Below are 15,000 nucleotides of genomic sequence, written 5' to 3'. Positions count from 1 at the left end.
GGGTTGTAAGACTATGCTAAATTAGTTGCTTATTCTTTTAGTCAATTAAAAGAATTTAAGCACATGGTATATTACTGGATTGTATTTTTCAATCCATAATATTAATAGCATAAAAAGAAATATAGAAAATATATTCTTGAACACCTCATATTTGAACGAAATTTTATAATAAATAAGAATCTTAGTATTCCCAAAAACAATAAAATTTCAATATTATTATTTCAAATAATATATACATTTAGAGGAACGTCTAGCATAAAATATTATTTTATTCTAGGATTGCCTTAAATGTAAAAAAGCAAGAAAATAATATTGTTGTTATAATGAAGTAAGTAGTACGGGATGAAAAGATTGAATATTTATTATTAAGAAAATTATATTGGTGTTAAGAAATAATTATGTATGTTTCTTTAAAATAGCAAAAAGCTAAAATATAAAATAAATATAAATATTTTTATACAACCTCAACTCATATGGGACTACCCCCTGAATTTAAGCATATTAATGAGGGGAGGAAAAGAAACTAACAAGGATTTTCTTAGTAGCGGCGAGCGAAAAGAAAATAGTTCAGCACTAAGTCACTTTGTCTATATGGCAAATGTGAGATGCAGTGTATGGAATATCTTAATATCTAGTATGAGAAATTAACGATTTAAGTCCTTCTTAAATGAGGCCATTTACCCATAGAGGGTGCCAGGCCCGTATAACGTTAATGATTACTAGAAAGATATTTCCAAAGAGTCGTGTTGCTTGATAGTGCAGCACTAAGTGGGTGGTAAACTCCATCTAAAACTAAATATAACCATGAGACCGATAGTAAACAAGTACCGTGAGGGAAAGTTGAAAAGAACTCTGAATAGAGAGTTAAATAGTACGTGAAACTGCTTAGAGGTTAAGCCCGATGAACCTGAATATCCATTATGAAAAATTCATCATTATAACTGTGATATTTATAATATTATAGTAATAGTGTGCATTTTTTTCATATAAGGACATTGTAATCTATTAACATAATAAAATATTTATCAAAAGATCATTGGTGTTAAGTTTATTCAAATTAATTTGCTTTTAGCTTATTAACATAGAATAAATACTGATGATTTGATAAAGTGTTGATAGATTTTACATATATAATGCTTAAATTCTTTTGAATTTTACAATAATATTATTATCATTGATTTTAATATTAATTGTATGCATTTATATGATTAACAATGCGAAAGATTCAGGATACCTTCGGGACCCGTCTTGAAACACGGACCAAGGAGTCTAACATATGTGCAAGTCATTGGGTTATATTAAACCTAATGGCGAAATTAACTTAACTTTTATATAATGGGATTAATTTTTAGTGAAATATTTTACTATTAATTCAATCCCGGGGCGTTCCATATAGTTATGTATAATGATAATTTATTATTATTTATACCTCTAACTGGAGCGTACCTTGAGCATATATGCTGTGACCCGAAAGATGGTGAACTATACTTGATCAGGTTGAAGTCAGGGGAAACCCTGATGGAAGACCGAAACAGTTCTGACGTGCAAATCGATTGTCAGAATTGAGTATAGGGGCGAAAGACCAATCGAACCATCTAGTAGCTGGTTCCCTCCGAAGTTTCCCTCAGGATAGCTGGTGCATTTAAATATTATGTAAAATAATCTTATCTGGTAAAGCGAATGATTAGAGGCCTTAGGGTCGAAACGACCTTAACCTATTCTCAAACTTTAAATGGGTAAGAACCTCACCTTTCTTGATATGAAGGTTGAGGTTATGATATAATGTGCCCAGTGGGCCACTTTTGGTAAGCAGAACTGGCGCTGTGGGATGAACCAAACGTAATGTTACGGTGCCCAAATTAACAACTCATGCAGATACCATGAAAGGCGTTGGTTGCTTAAAACAGCAGGACGGTGGACATGGAAGTCGTAATCCGCTAAGGAGTGTGTAACAACTCACCTGCCGAAGCAACTAGCCCTTAAAATGGATGGCGCTTAAGTTGTATACCTATACATTACCGCTAAAGTACATGATTTATAATACAATTTCGGTTGGATTATAAATTTTGAAACTTTAGTGAGTAGGAGGGTACAATGGTGTGCTTAGAAGTGTTTGGCGTAAGCCTGCATGGAGCCGCCATTGGTACAGATCTTGGTGGTAGTAGCAAATAATCGAATGAGACCTTGGAGGACTGAAGTGGAGAAGGGTTTCGTGTGAACAGTGGTTGATCACGAGTTAGTCGGTCCTAAGTTCAAGGCGAAAGCCGAAAATTTTCAAGTTTTAATGAATTGTTGAGAATATATATTATTATGTTTTCTTCATAGTAATTAAACACTTGAATAATTTTGAACGAAAGGGAATACGGTTCCAATTCCGTAACCTGTTGAGTATCCGTTTGTTATTAAAAATGGGCCTTGTGCTCATCCTGGCAACAGGAACGACCATAAAGAAGCCGTCGAGAGGTATCGGAAGAGTTTTCTTTTCTGTTTTATAGTCGTACTACCATGGAAGTCTTTCGAAGAGAGATATGGTAGATGGACTAGAAGAGCATGACATTTACTGTTGTGTCGATATTTTCTCCTCGGACCTTGAAAATTTATGGTGGGGTTACGCAAACTTCTCAACAGGCCGTACCAATATCCGCAGCTGGTCTCCAAGGTGAAGAGTCTCTAGTCGATAGAATAATGTAGGTAAGGGAAGTCGGCAAATTAGATCCGTAACTTCGGGATAAGGATTGGCTCTGAAGATTGAGATAGTCGGGCTTGATTGGGAAGCAATACCATGGTTTATGTACTCGTTCTGGGTAAATAGAGAATTTCGGTTCTTGTTCCCCGGATAGTAGTTACGTAGCCAATTGTGGAACTTTCTTGCTAAAATTTTATAAGAATTATATCGCAAGATATATATTCTTATTTAATTATAACGATTATCAATTAACAATCAATTCAGAACTGGCACGGACTTGGGGAATCCGACTGTCTAATTAAAACAAAGCATTGTGATGGCCCTAACGGGTGTTGACACAATGTGATTTCTGCCCAGTGCTCTGAATGTCAAAGTGAAGAAATTCAAGTAAGCGCGGGTAAACGGCGGGAGTAACTATGACTCTCTTAAGGTAGCCAAATGCCTCGTCATCTAATTAGTGACGCGCATGAATGGATTAACGAGATTCCTACTGTCCCTATCTACTCATTCGATTGTAGAATTTCAGATAGTTCAGACGTGTTTTCGTTTCTGTGCGTTTTCTGTGTCGTGATTTTTGTGTGAATTGGTATTTTTTTGTGTGGGAGCCCTCAGCATTGGATGTAAGTACATTCATTTTGAGTATTTGTGTATTAGTTTGTGATTTGTGGTAGTTTTTTAGCGCATTTGCATACATATTTACGCATTAGTATATTAATATATACGTGTGTGTATATATGTGTGTTTTTCATAAAAAATTTTCATTTTCAATATATGTTCGATTGTATGTGTAGATAAAGTTTGTCAGTACGTGTATACTTTTTCTGTAGTTGGCTTTGTGTATTTTTACATTACTGCAAGTGTTTGAATATATATACAATTGTATGTATATTTTCTCATTTGTTAGTTTGTGTGTGCATATCATAGCTGGCTTTTGAAAATTTTTACATTGCGGCAGGTGTTTATTTATATACGTGTAGTTGAGTGTATTTTTGGAAATTTGAATTTGTTTTTGTGAAAAGAAAATTTGTTTGAGCAAGTGTTTTTTGTGTGACGTAATTGTTTTTCGTTTGTTGTTTTTTGAGCACAGGTGTTTTCGTGCACAGGTGTTTTTGAGCACAGGTGTTTTCGTGCACAGGTGTTTTTGAGCACAGGTGTTTTCGAGCACAGGTGTTTTTGAGCACAGTAGTTTTGTGTGTGTAGGCGCGTGTTAGGTAGTACCTTTTGGGGTTTACGTGGTTTACCCACATTGTTAGCGTGGGTGCTGACTCTCATAGAGTCTCAGTGTTTTCTGTGTTTGTTGTTTTTCTGCTTTTTGGTTTTTCTGCCAGTGAGTGTTGTGTCGAGTGTCTGGTACAGAGTTGCCACTTGTTTCCGGGGGGATTGGGCAGGTTTTGCTCAAAGGGTGCCGGTGTCTGTCCGAGTGTTGAAGGTGCTGATTTTTGTTTAGACTGCGTTCGTAGCTGTTAACCTTTGACCTACAGTGCGATTTGGTTCAGCTCCACATCGGTTGGCTTGGAGCCGTTACGGGGACTTTGTTCTGTCCGGCGGTTTATTGGGTGACCAGTTCCAGACCGTTGGCTGGAGTTGTGGGTTGTGCCCTTGCGATTTCGCAATAATCGACTGCTTAGGTGGTAGCAGCTACTGGACGATTCTATTCTTATAGTTAGTTCCTTCAGTGCGTTCAGTCACACGTGTCTTGAGAGCAGCTGTTCCAAGTCTTGTCTGGTCGAGTGGCTTCTGTGCCAGTGTTTTGCCGGCGGATCAGCCTGCCTGGTGAAAGGCCGGAAGTAGAAATGCTTCCCTCACGGAGGAGAAGGGCTAAGCACCCTGCTGGGAATGAGGGGAAAGAGCTAGCGTTAGCAGTGGAGACCTCGTCGGCTGATGAAGGTACTGGACCTTCGGTTGGGTCCCCACCGCGTAGGAAGGTTAGGATAGGATCGCCATCGTTGGTGATGTTAGGGGATGGGAGTAGTTGTGCTGATATGGGTGACACCGCTGAAGAAGTGGTTGTCCACCCTATTGTTAGCAAGCGTGGAGGTGTAGTAAGGATTAAGGGGAAGAAGCGCATTAAGGGTACTTCTGCAAAAGAGTGTCCTGTTAGCGCTGTTAAGGAGGGTGGAGAAAATGGTGGTGTGGTTGGGGGAGGCGCTATTAGCCATGTTGCTGCCATGAAGGCAGTGACGGCGGAATTAAACGCATTGGTGTTTGGGGTTGAAGACTTTGAGGTCACTACTGCGAAGGGGCTGATGGAGCTTGCCTCGAAGTACGAGGCGCTTCTGATGACGGTAGTAACCGAGAATGCCCATCTTCGCGGTCAGGTTGACACTCTCAGGGGGGGTTGTGGGGGATCTATTCCCCAATCGAAGAGGTCGGTTGTGGGTTTGGCTCCGGCTGAGTCGGTGCGTGCGCCTCCAGCGCCAGTGTTGGAGGCGATTGCTCCGGCATTGCCGAAGCCGGTTGAGACTTGGTCGGTGGTGGTGAGAAGCAAGGCCCCTACCACCTCCTCTAAGGAGGTGATTAAGAAGGTCGTGAAGGAGGTGGGACCTTCCCTCGGAGTGCGTGTACACGAGGTGAAGCCGATTAAGGGTGGTGGGGTGGTTATTCGCACCCCCTCTGTTTTAGAGAGGGAAAAGGTGGCGAATAATGCCAAGTTCGGGGAGGTGGGGTTGGATGTGAGTGTGAACCGGAAGTTGGGTCCGCGGGTTGTGGTTCAGGGGGTTCACACCGAAATCTCCCATGATGACTTCATGGAGGAGCTCTTTCGGTTGAACCTTCAGGACATCAGCCCTGAGGCACGACAGTCAGATGTGCGGATGGTCAGTCGGCCCTGGAAGGTGGCTGCTGATGGTAGCACCAACGTTGTCCTTGAGGGGTCGGACAAATTAATGTCCGCCCTTTTGGAGGCGGGAAGGTGCTACATAAAGTGGTTCTCCTTCAGGGTTCGACCGGATAGCCCAGTTGCTGGCTGTTTCCGGTGTATGGGTTTTGACCATAGAGTGGCTGAGTGTAGGGCCAAATCAGATGTTTGTAGGCGGTGCGGTCAAGAAGGACATAGAGCTGCCGGTTGTGGTAATGCCCCTCATTGTCGCAACTGTGCATTTAAGGGTAGGCCAGCTGGGCATCTTATGATGTCAGCTGTTTGCCCGATTTACTGTGGCGTTGTTGAGCGTGCCCTCTCCAGACACTGATGGGGGGGGTTTTTCAGCTTAATTGTCAGGGGTCGTATGCCGTTATGTGTGAGTTGGGGGGTTGTATGATTGAGGGGGGGTGTGGCATTGCCTTACTTCAGGAGCCTTACGCCACCAATGGTGTGGTTCGGGGTCTTCCTGGAGGTTTTAGGGTCTTTACGGACCTTGGGGTTAATGCTGCAATAGTTGTGAATGATTCCGGCTACGATTGTGTAGTCTTGGATTCGTCACAACAGGGGGTGTGTGTGTCTATAGAGGGGGAGTTCGGTAGAATGATTGTCGCTAGTTTGTATTGCAAATTTAGCGAGCCCCTAGAGCCCTACCTGGGCTATATGGATAAGTTACTACTTCTGGCGAGTGGTAGCCCATTAGTCCTAGGGTTGGATGCGAATGCCTCGTCCTCGATGTGGTTTAGTAAGGTATCTAGACATTCGTCTGGATATCAAAGCCACGTTCGAGGCGAGGTAATGAATGAATGGGTGTTGGCTAAGGGCCTTCACATTCTGAATGAGCCGAGTGAGTGGTATACGTTTGATGGGCCTAGGGGTGTGAGTGATATTGACGTGACGCTTATGAATGAGGCAGCAAGTAGAGTGTTTGATTTTAAGTGGGAGGTTAGAGGAGGGTGGGGTCTGAGTGATCATAATTTGATCCAAATTGTGGTTGCTCCTCGTTCCCCTCCTTTGGTGTGTGTGAGTCCATTGCGGCGATGGCGTACCTCTGGTATTGACTGGAACCGATATGGACAGAGTGTAAGGGAAGCGGTGTTAGAAATACCGCTTAGAGTGTTTGATGATCTGGAAGTGGATGAGCAAATTGCTCGGCTGTGTGAGTTGGTGTGGGGTGTGAATGACAGATTGTTCAGGAAGTGTGGAAGTTTTAGGGTTAGAAAAATTAAGTGGTGGACGCATGAGTTAACCTTGAAGAGGAGGACTGTCCGGCGGTTGAGACGAAAGTTTCAACGTGCTCGGCGGTTCAATTCTGATAGGCTGTCCCAGTTTAGGTATGATTTTAGTTGTGCGATGAATGAATATAAAGATATGATTGTGAAAATTAAAGAAGAAGAGTGGAGGAGTTTTGTGAATGACAATAGGGATGACCCCTGGGGTCAGGTCTATAAGATCTGCAGGGGTCGTAAGAGGGAGGATATCACCTCTCTTCGTGTTGGTGACACTGTGTTATCAACGTGGAGAGAGTGTGCTGGGGTTCTGTTAGGAGCGTTCTTTCCCAGGGCTGAGGTTCAGGCACCCCATGCACATGAGGTACCTGTTCCTCCATTAGATGATGGGGAGCTGGGATATGCCTTTGGCCTGGTCAGGTCTAAACGGTCTCCAGGTTTTGATGGTCTGAACGGAGAGATGTGCAAATGCTTGTGGAAGTTCATTCCGGAATACTTGGAGGTCATTTATGATAAGTGCATTTGTGAGGGATATTTTCCACGTGAGTGGAAAAGTGCCAGGGTTGTTCCTCTCCTGAAGTCTCCTGATAAGATCAGGAGTGATCCTCGTTCTTATCGGGGCATCAGTCTCCTTCCAGTGCTTGGAAAAGTGCTGGAAAGAGTTATGGTGGAACGGCTTCAGGAGCTAACGCGGGATTTGAGGTCGAATAGGCAGTATGGGTTCAGGAAAGGACGCAGTGTAGAAGATGCCTGGATGTATGTTCAGAATGCTGTGAGGGAGAATACCAACAAATATGTCCTTGGCATATTTGTTGACTTCAAGGGGGCGTTTGATTACCTAATCTGGGATCGTGTGATTCAACGGCTAGAGGAACTTAACTGTTCGGAAATTAGTCTCTGGCGGAGCTTCTTTTCGGACAGGAAAGCCTCTATCGTTGGTATGAATGGGAGTGTGGAGATTGGAGTGGTTCGTGGCTGCCCGCAGGGATCCATCTGTGGTCCATATATTTGGAACCTCATGATGGACTCACTGCTTGGGCAGCTCGAACCACTCTGCAGGTGTTGTGCGTATGCGGATGACCTGCTTCTTTTAGTTGAAGGCTGTTCGAGGTCTGAGATTGAAAGGGTAGGAGGGCAATTGTTGGAGATTGCTCATAATTGGGGTGTGGGTGTGGGGGTTGACATATCGATGGATAAAACGGTGACAATGCTCTTAAAGGGTAGACTGTCACCGGGACGTCCACCGGTTGTCCGTGTGAATGGGGTCAGCATCAGGTATGTGACGCAAGTCAAATATCTGGGGTTGACCATGAGTGAAAGAATGTGTTTTACTCCACACTTGGTGAATGTGAAGCGGCGGCTGCAGGCGATTGTTGGTAGTGTCAGGCGCGTTTTACGGAGTGATTGGGGTCTCGGGCGTCGTGCTGTTCGCTCCATATATCGAGGTTTGTTTGTGGCCTGTGCCACTTATGGATCTCCTATATGGTGGAAGGTGGCTACGATGGTTTCGGGTCATCGAAAACTTCTTTCTATACAGCGTTGTATGATGCTTGCCTGTTTGCCTGTATGTCGCACCGTTTCTACGGATGCGTTGCAGGTTTTATTGGGTGTGCCCCCTCTTGACCTGATTGTTTTACAGCGTGCTGTTTCTTTCAGGTTGAGGAGGGGTTTGAGTGTGTTATTGCTGCGGAATGAATGGATTTCTGACGATGATGTGGAGAGGTTGGGATATCTAGGAAGCAAGAGGCTTCTAGATGACAGGGTTAGGAGTAGGTGGCAAGAACGTTGGGATAATAGTCCTAACGGTCGTGTGACTTATGAGTACATTCGGGATGTTGGGTTTGTTGGGGAAAACCCAGATTTCAGATTCTGTCTGAGTCTGGGTTTCCTACTTACGGGGCATGGGCCTTTGAATGCTTTTTTGCATCAGAGGCGCCTCTCTGATGGAATGGAATGTATGTGTGGAGCGCGTGTTGAGGATTGGGTGCATGTTATTGCTGAATGCCCGATGTACTCGGACATTAGGGACCTTGGGGGTATGGGGATTAGTTGGACTGATGGACGGTTAGATGTTAGTGGTGTGATCTCCACTAGTTGGGATGCCGAACGATTAGAATTATTTGGTGTGTTTGCGCGTGAGGTGTTTAAGCGGCGAAGACAATTAGCTGGAAACTAAGTATAGTTTCTTTGTGTGAATGGTGTGTGTATTGTGTGTGTATTGGATGAGAGAATGGGGTCCAACCCCTGGTCACCAGTCCAGAGCAGTATGGAAGCTCAACTGGTAGTAGTTTCAACTACGAGGTCTGACCGGAGACTTAATTCTGGTACCACGGGGAGTAGGAGCCCTTGGAGTTTGCTCCAACCTACTCGTGCGGACTGGCCCCTCGGGGAGTATCGTGGTGGTTGTGGTTTAATACCCGAATGCGGGGAGAGTGATATTTGTCACTCAATGTGGAGTTGCATTGCAACCGGGTGCCGGACCCAAAGTACGGCAGAGGTTTTAGATAGGCCTCGAACCTCACCAAGGTGGTTAGTGTGTCCATTCCACACGCCAATTGGTACTGAATAATGCATTGCATTTTTCGGGGCGCTGATCATCGCATTGATTTGATCCGCTGTGCTTTTGAGCACCGTGAGGTAAGGCCGTCGTCGGCAGGTACTCACGTTAATATTGGCTTTAGATTGTCCCTATCTACTGATTCGATTGTAGAATTTCAGATAGTTCAGACGTGTTTTCGTTTCTGTGCGTTTTCTGTGTCGTGAATTTTGTGTGAATTGGTATTTTTTGTGTGGGAGCCCTCAGCATTGGATGTAAGTACATTCATTTTGAGTATTTGTGTATTAGTTTGTGATTTGTGGTAGTTTTTTAGCGCATTTGCATACATATTTACGCATTAGTATATTAATATATACGTGTGTGTATATATGTGTGTTTTTCATAAAAAATTTTCATTTTCAATATATGTTCGATTGTATGTGTAGATAAAGTTTGTCAGTACGTGTATACTTTTTCTGTAGTTGGCTTTGTGTATTTTTACATTGCTGCAAGTGTTTGAATATATATACAATTGTATGTATATTTTCTCATTTGTTAGTTTGTGTGTGCATATCATAGCTGGCTTTTGAAAATTTTTACATTGCGGCAGGTGTTTATTTATATACGTGTAGTTGAGTGTATTTTTGGAAATTTGAATTTGTTTTTGTGAAAAGAAAATTTGTTTGAGCAAGTGTTTTTTGTGTGACGTAATTGTTTTTCGTTTGTTGTTTTTTGAGCACAGGTGTTTTCGTGCACAGGTGTTTTTGAGCACAGGTGTTTTCGTGCACAGGTGTTTTTGAGCACAGGTGTTTTCGAGCACAGGTGTTTTTGAGCACAGTAGTTTTGTGTGTGTAGGCGCGTGTTAGGTAGTACCTTTTGGGGTTTACGTGGTTTACCCACATTGTTAGCGTGGGTGCTGACTCTCATAGAGTCTCAGTGTTTTCTGTGTTTGTTGTTTTTCTGCTTTTTGGTTTTTCTGCCAGTGAGTGTTGTGTCGAGTGTCTGGTACTGAGTTGCCACTTGTTTCCGGGGGGATTGGGCAGGTTTTGCTCAAAGGGTGCCGGTGTCTGTCCGAGTGTTGAAGGTGCTGATTTTTGTTTAGACTGCGTTCGTAGCTGTTAACCTTTGACCTACAGTGCGATTTGGTTCAGCTCCACATCGGTTGGCTTGGAGCCGTTACGGGGACTTTGTTCTGTCCGGCGGTTTATTGGGTGACCAGTTCCAGACCGTTGGCTGGAGTTGTGGGTTGTGCCCTTGCGATTTCGCAATAATCGACTGCTTAGGTGGTAGCAGCTACTGGACGATTCTATTCTTATAGTTAGTTCCTTCAGTGCGTTCAGTCACACGTGTCTTGAGAGCAGCTGTTCCAAGTCTTGTCTGGTCGAGTGGCTTCTGTGCCAGTGTTTTGCCGGCGGATCAGCCTGCCTGGTGAAAGGCCGGAAGTAGAAATGCTTCCCTCACGGAGGAGAAGGGCTAAGCACCCTGCTGGGAATGAGGGGAAAGAGCTAGCGTTAGCAGTGGAGACCTCGTCGGCTGATGAAGGTACTGGACCTTCGGTTGGGTCCCCACCGCGTAGGAAGGTTACGATAGGATCGCCATCGTTGGTGATGTTAGGGGATGGGAGTAGTTGTGCTGATATGGGTGACACCGCTGAAGAAGTGGTTGTCCACCCTATTGTTAGCAAGCGTGGAGGTGTAGTAAGGATTAAGGGGAAGAAGCGCATTAAGGGTACTTCTGCAAAAGAGTGTCCTGTTAGCGCTGTTAAGGAGGGTGGAGAAAATGGTGGTGTGGTTGGGGGAGGCGCTATTAGCCATGTTGCTGCCATGAAGGCAGTGACGGCGGAATTAAACGCATTGGTGTTTGGGGTTGAAGACTTTGAGGTCACTACTGCGAAGGGGCTGATGGAGCTTGCCTCGAAGTACGAGGCGCTTCTGATGACGGTAGTAACCGAGAATGCCCATCTTCGCGGTCAGGTTGACGCTCTCAGGGGGGGTTGTGGGGGATCTATTCCCCAATCGAAGAGGTCGGTTGTGGGTTTGGCTCCGGCTGAGTCGGTGCGTGCGCCTCCAGCGCCAGTGTTGGAGGCGATTGCTCCGGCATTGCCGAAGCCGGTTGAGACTTGGTCGGTGGTGGTGAGAAGCAAGGCCCCTACCACCTCCTCTAAGGAGGTGATTAAGAAGGTTGTGAAGGAGGTGGGACCTTCCCTCGGAGTGCGTGTACACGAGGTGAAGCCGATTAAGGGTGGTGGGGTGGTTATTCGCACCCCCTCTGTTTTAGAGAGGGAAAAGGTGGCGAATAATGCCAAGTTGGGGAGGTGGGGTTGGATGTGAGTGTGAACCGGAAGTTGGGTCCGCGGGTTGTGGTTCAGGGGGTTCATACCGAAATCTCCCATGATGACTTCATGGAGGAGCTCTTTCGGTTGAACCTTCAGGACATCAGCCCTGAGGCACGACAGTCAGATGTGCGGATGGTCAGTCGGCCCTGGAAGGTGGCTGCTGATGGTAGCACCAACGTTGTCCTTGAGGGGTCGGACAAATTAATGTCCGCCCTTTTGGAGGCGGGAAGGTGCTACATAAAGTGGTTCTCTTTCAGGGTTCGACCGGATAGCCCAGTTGCTGGCTGCTTCCGGTGTATGGGTTTTGACCATAGAGTGGCTGAGTGTAGGGCCAAATCAGATGTTTGTAGGCGGTGCGGTCAAGAAGGACATAGAGCTGCCGGTTGTGGTAATGCCCCTCATTGTCGCAACTGTGCATTTAAGGGTAGGCCAGCTGGGCATCTTATGATGTCAGCTGTTTGCCCGATTTACTGTGGCGTTGTTGAGCGTGCCCTCTCCAGACACTGATGGGGGGGGTTTTTCAGCTTAATTGTCAGGGGTCGTATGCCGTTATGTGTGAGTTGGGGGGTTGTATGATTGAGGGGGGGTGTGGCATTGCCTTACTTCAGGAGCCTTACGCCACCAATGGTGTGGTTCGGGGTCTTCCTGGAGGTTTTAGGGTCTTTACGGACCTTGGGGTTAATGCTGCAATAGTTGTGAATGATTCCGGCTACGATTGTGTAGTCTTGGATTCGTCACAACAGGGGGTGTGTGTGTCTATAGAGGGGGAGTTCGGTAGAATGATTGTCGCTAGTTTGTATTGCAAATTTAGCGAGCCCCTAGAGCCCTACCTGGGCTATATGGATAAGTTACTACTTCTGGCGAGTGGTAGCCCATTAGTCCTAGGGTTGGATGCGAATGCCTCGTCCTCGATGTGGTTTAGTAAGGTATCTAGACATTCGTCTGGATATCAAAGCCACGTTCGAGGCGAGGTAATGAATGAATGGGTGTTGGCTAAGGGCCTTCACATTCTGAATGAGCCGAGTGAGTGGTATACGTTTGATGGGCCTAGGGGTGTGAGTGATATTGACGTGACGCTTATGAATGAGGCAGCAAGTAGAGTGTTTGATTTTAAGTGGGAGGTTAGAGGAGGGTGGGGTCTGAGTGATCATAATTTGATCCAAATTGTGGTTGCTCCTCGTTCCCCTCCTTTGGTGTGTGTGAGTCCATTGCGGCGATGGCGTACCTCTGGTATTGACTGGAACCGATATGGACAGAGTGTAAGGGAAGCGGTGTTAGTAATACCGCTTAGAGTGTTTGATGATCTGGAAGTGGATGAGCAAATTGCTCGGCTGTGTGAGTTGGTGTGGGGTGTGAATGACAGATTGTTCAGGAAGTGTGGAAGTTTTAGGGTTAGAAAAATTAAGTGGTGGACGCATGAGTTAACCTTGAAGAGGAGGACTGTCCGGCGGTTGAGACGAAAGTTTCAACGTGCTCGGCGGTTCAATTCTGATAGGCTGTCCCAGTTTAGGTATGATTTTAGTTGTGCGATGAATGAATATAAAGATATGATTGTGAAAATTAAAGAAGAAGAGTGGAGGAGTTTTGTGAATGACAATAGGGATGACCCCTGGGGTCAGGTCTATAAGATCTGCAGGGGTCGTAAGAGGGAGGATATCACCTCTCTTCGTGTTGGTGACACTGTGTTATCAACGTGGAGAGAGTGTGCTGGGGTTCTGTTAGGAGCGTTCTTTCCCAGGGCTGAGGTTCAGGCACCCCATGCACATGAGGTACCTGTTCCTCCATTAGATGATGGGGAGCTGGGATATGCCTTTGGCCTGGTCAGGTCTAAACGGTCTCCAGGTTTTGATGGTCTGAACGGAGAGATGTGCAAATGCTTGTGGAAGTTCATTCCGGAATACTTGGAGGTCATTTATGATAAGTGCATTTGTGAGGGATATTTTCCACGTGAGTGGAAAAGTGCCAGGGTTGTTCCTCTCCTGAAGTCTCCTGATAAGATCAGGAGTGATCCTCGTTCTTATCGGGGCATCAGTCTCCTTCCAGTGCTTGGAAAAGTGCTGGAAAGAGTTATGGTGGAACGGCTTCAGGAGCTAACGCGGGATTTGAGGTCGAATAGGCAGTATGGGTTCAGGAAAGGACGCAGTGTAGAAGATGCCTGGATGTATGTTCAGAATGATGTTAGGGAGAATACCAACAAATATGTCCTTGGCATATTTGTTGACTTCAAGGGGGCGTTTGATTACTTAATCTGGGATCGTGTGATTCAACGGCTAGAGGAACTTAACTGTTCGGAAATTAGTCTCTGGCGGAGCTTCTTTTCGGACAGGAAAGCCTCTATCGTTGGTATGAATGGGAGTGTGGAGATTGGAGTGGTTCGTGGCTGCCCGCAGGGATCCATCTGTGGTCCATATATTTGGAACCTCATGATGGACTCACTGCTTGGGCAGCTCGAACCACTCTGCAGGTGTTGTGCGTATGCGGATGACCTGCTTCTTTTAGTTGAAGGCTGTTCGAGGTCTGAGATTGAAAGGGTAGGAGGGCAATTGTTGGAGATTGCTCATAATTGGGGTGTGGGTGTGGGGGTTGACATATCGATGGATAAAACGGTGACAATGCTCTTAAAGGGTAGACTGTCACCGGGGCGTCCACCGGTTGTCCGTGTGAATGGGGTCAGCATCAGGTATGTGACGCAAGTCAAATATCTGGGGTTGACCATGAGTGAAAGAATGTGTTTTACTCCACACTTGGTGAATGTGAAGCGGCGGCTGCAGGCGATTGTTGGTAGTGTCAGGCGCGTTTTACGGAGTGATTGGGATCTCGGGCGTCGTGCTGTTCGCTCCATATATCGAGGTTTGTTTGTGGCCTGTGCTACTTATGGATCTCCTATATGGTGGAGGGTGGCTACGATGGTTTCGGGTCATCGAAAACTTCTTTCTATACAGCGTTGTATGATGCTTGCCTGTTTGCCTGTATGTCGCACCGTTTCTACGGATGCGTTGCAGGTTTTATTGGGTGTGCCCCCTCTTGACCTGATTGTTTTACAGCGTGCTGTTTCTTTCAGGTTGAGGAGGGGTTTGAGTGTGTTATTGCTGCGGAATGAATGGATTTCTGACGATGATGTGGAGAGGTTGGGATATCTAGGAAGCAAGAGGCTTCTAGATGACAGGGTTAGGAGTAGGTGGCAAGAACGTTGAGATAATAGTCCTAACGGTCGTGTGACTTATGAGTACATTCGGGATGTTGGGTTTGTTGGGGAAAACCCAGATTTCAGATTCTGTCTGAGTCTGGGTTTCCTACTTACGGGGCATGGGCCTTTGAATGCTTTTTTGCATCAGAGGCGCCTCTCTGATGTAATGG

General features: G+C 45.5%; 1 non-coding gene and 1 pseudogene across 1 annotated transcript in view; both read left to right on the top strand.

Annotated features, from left to right (window-relative positions):
• The window catches only part of LOC128923350 (5.8S ribosomal RNA), a 179-nt gene extending 173 nt beyond the window's left edge, over positions 1 to 6 (top strand). Inside the window, exon 1 of the ribosomal RNA XR_008472309.1 lies at positions 1 to 6. This exon is cut by the window's left edge and continues 173 nt beyond it. This is a non-coding gene — a ribosomal RNA (5.8S ribosomal RNA).
• Positions 7 to 459: 453 nt separating this feature from the next.
• Positions 460 to 3,225, top strand: LOC128923399 (large subunit ribosomal RNA; annotated as a pseudogene).
• Positions 3,226 to 15,000: the final 11,775 nt, after the last annotated feature.

Source organism: Zeugodacus cucurbitae, chromosome X, assembly GCF_028554725.1.
Source record: "Zeugodacus cucurbitae isolate PBARC_wt_2022May chromosome X, idZeuCucr1.2, whole genome shotgun sequence".
NCBI lineage: Eukaryota > Metazoa > Arthropoda > Insecta > Diptera > Tephritidae > Zeugodacus > Zeugodacus cucurbitae.
The sequence above is the reverse complement of the archived record's forward strand: the minus strand, read 5'-3'. Positions and strand labels throughout refer to the sequence as shown.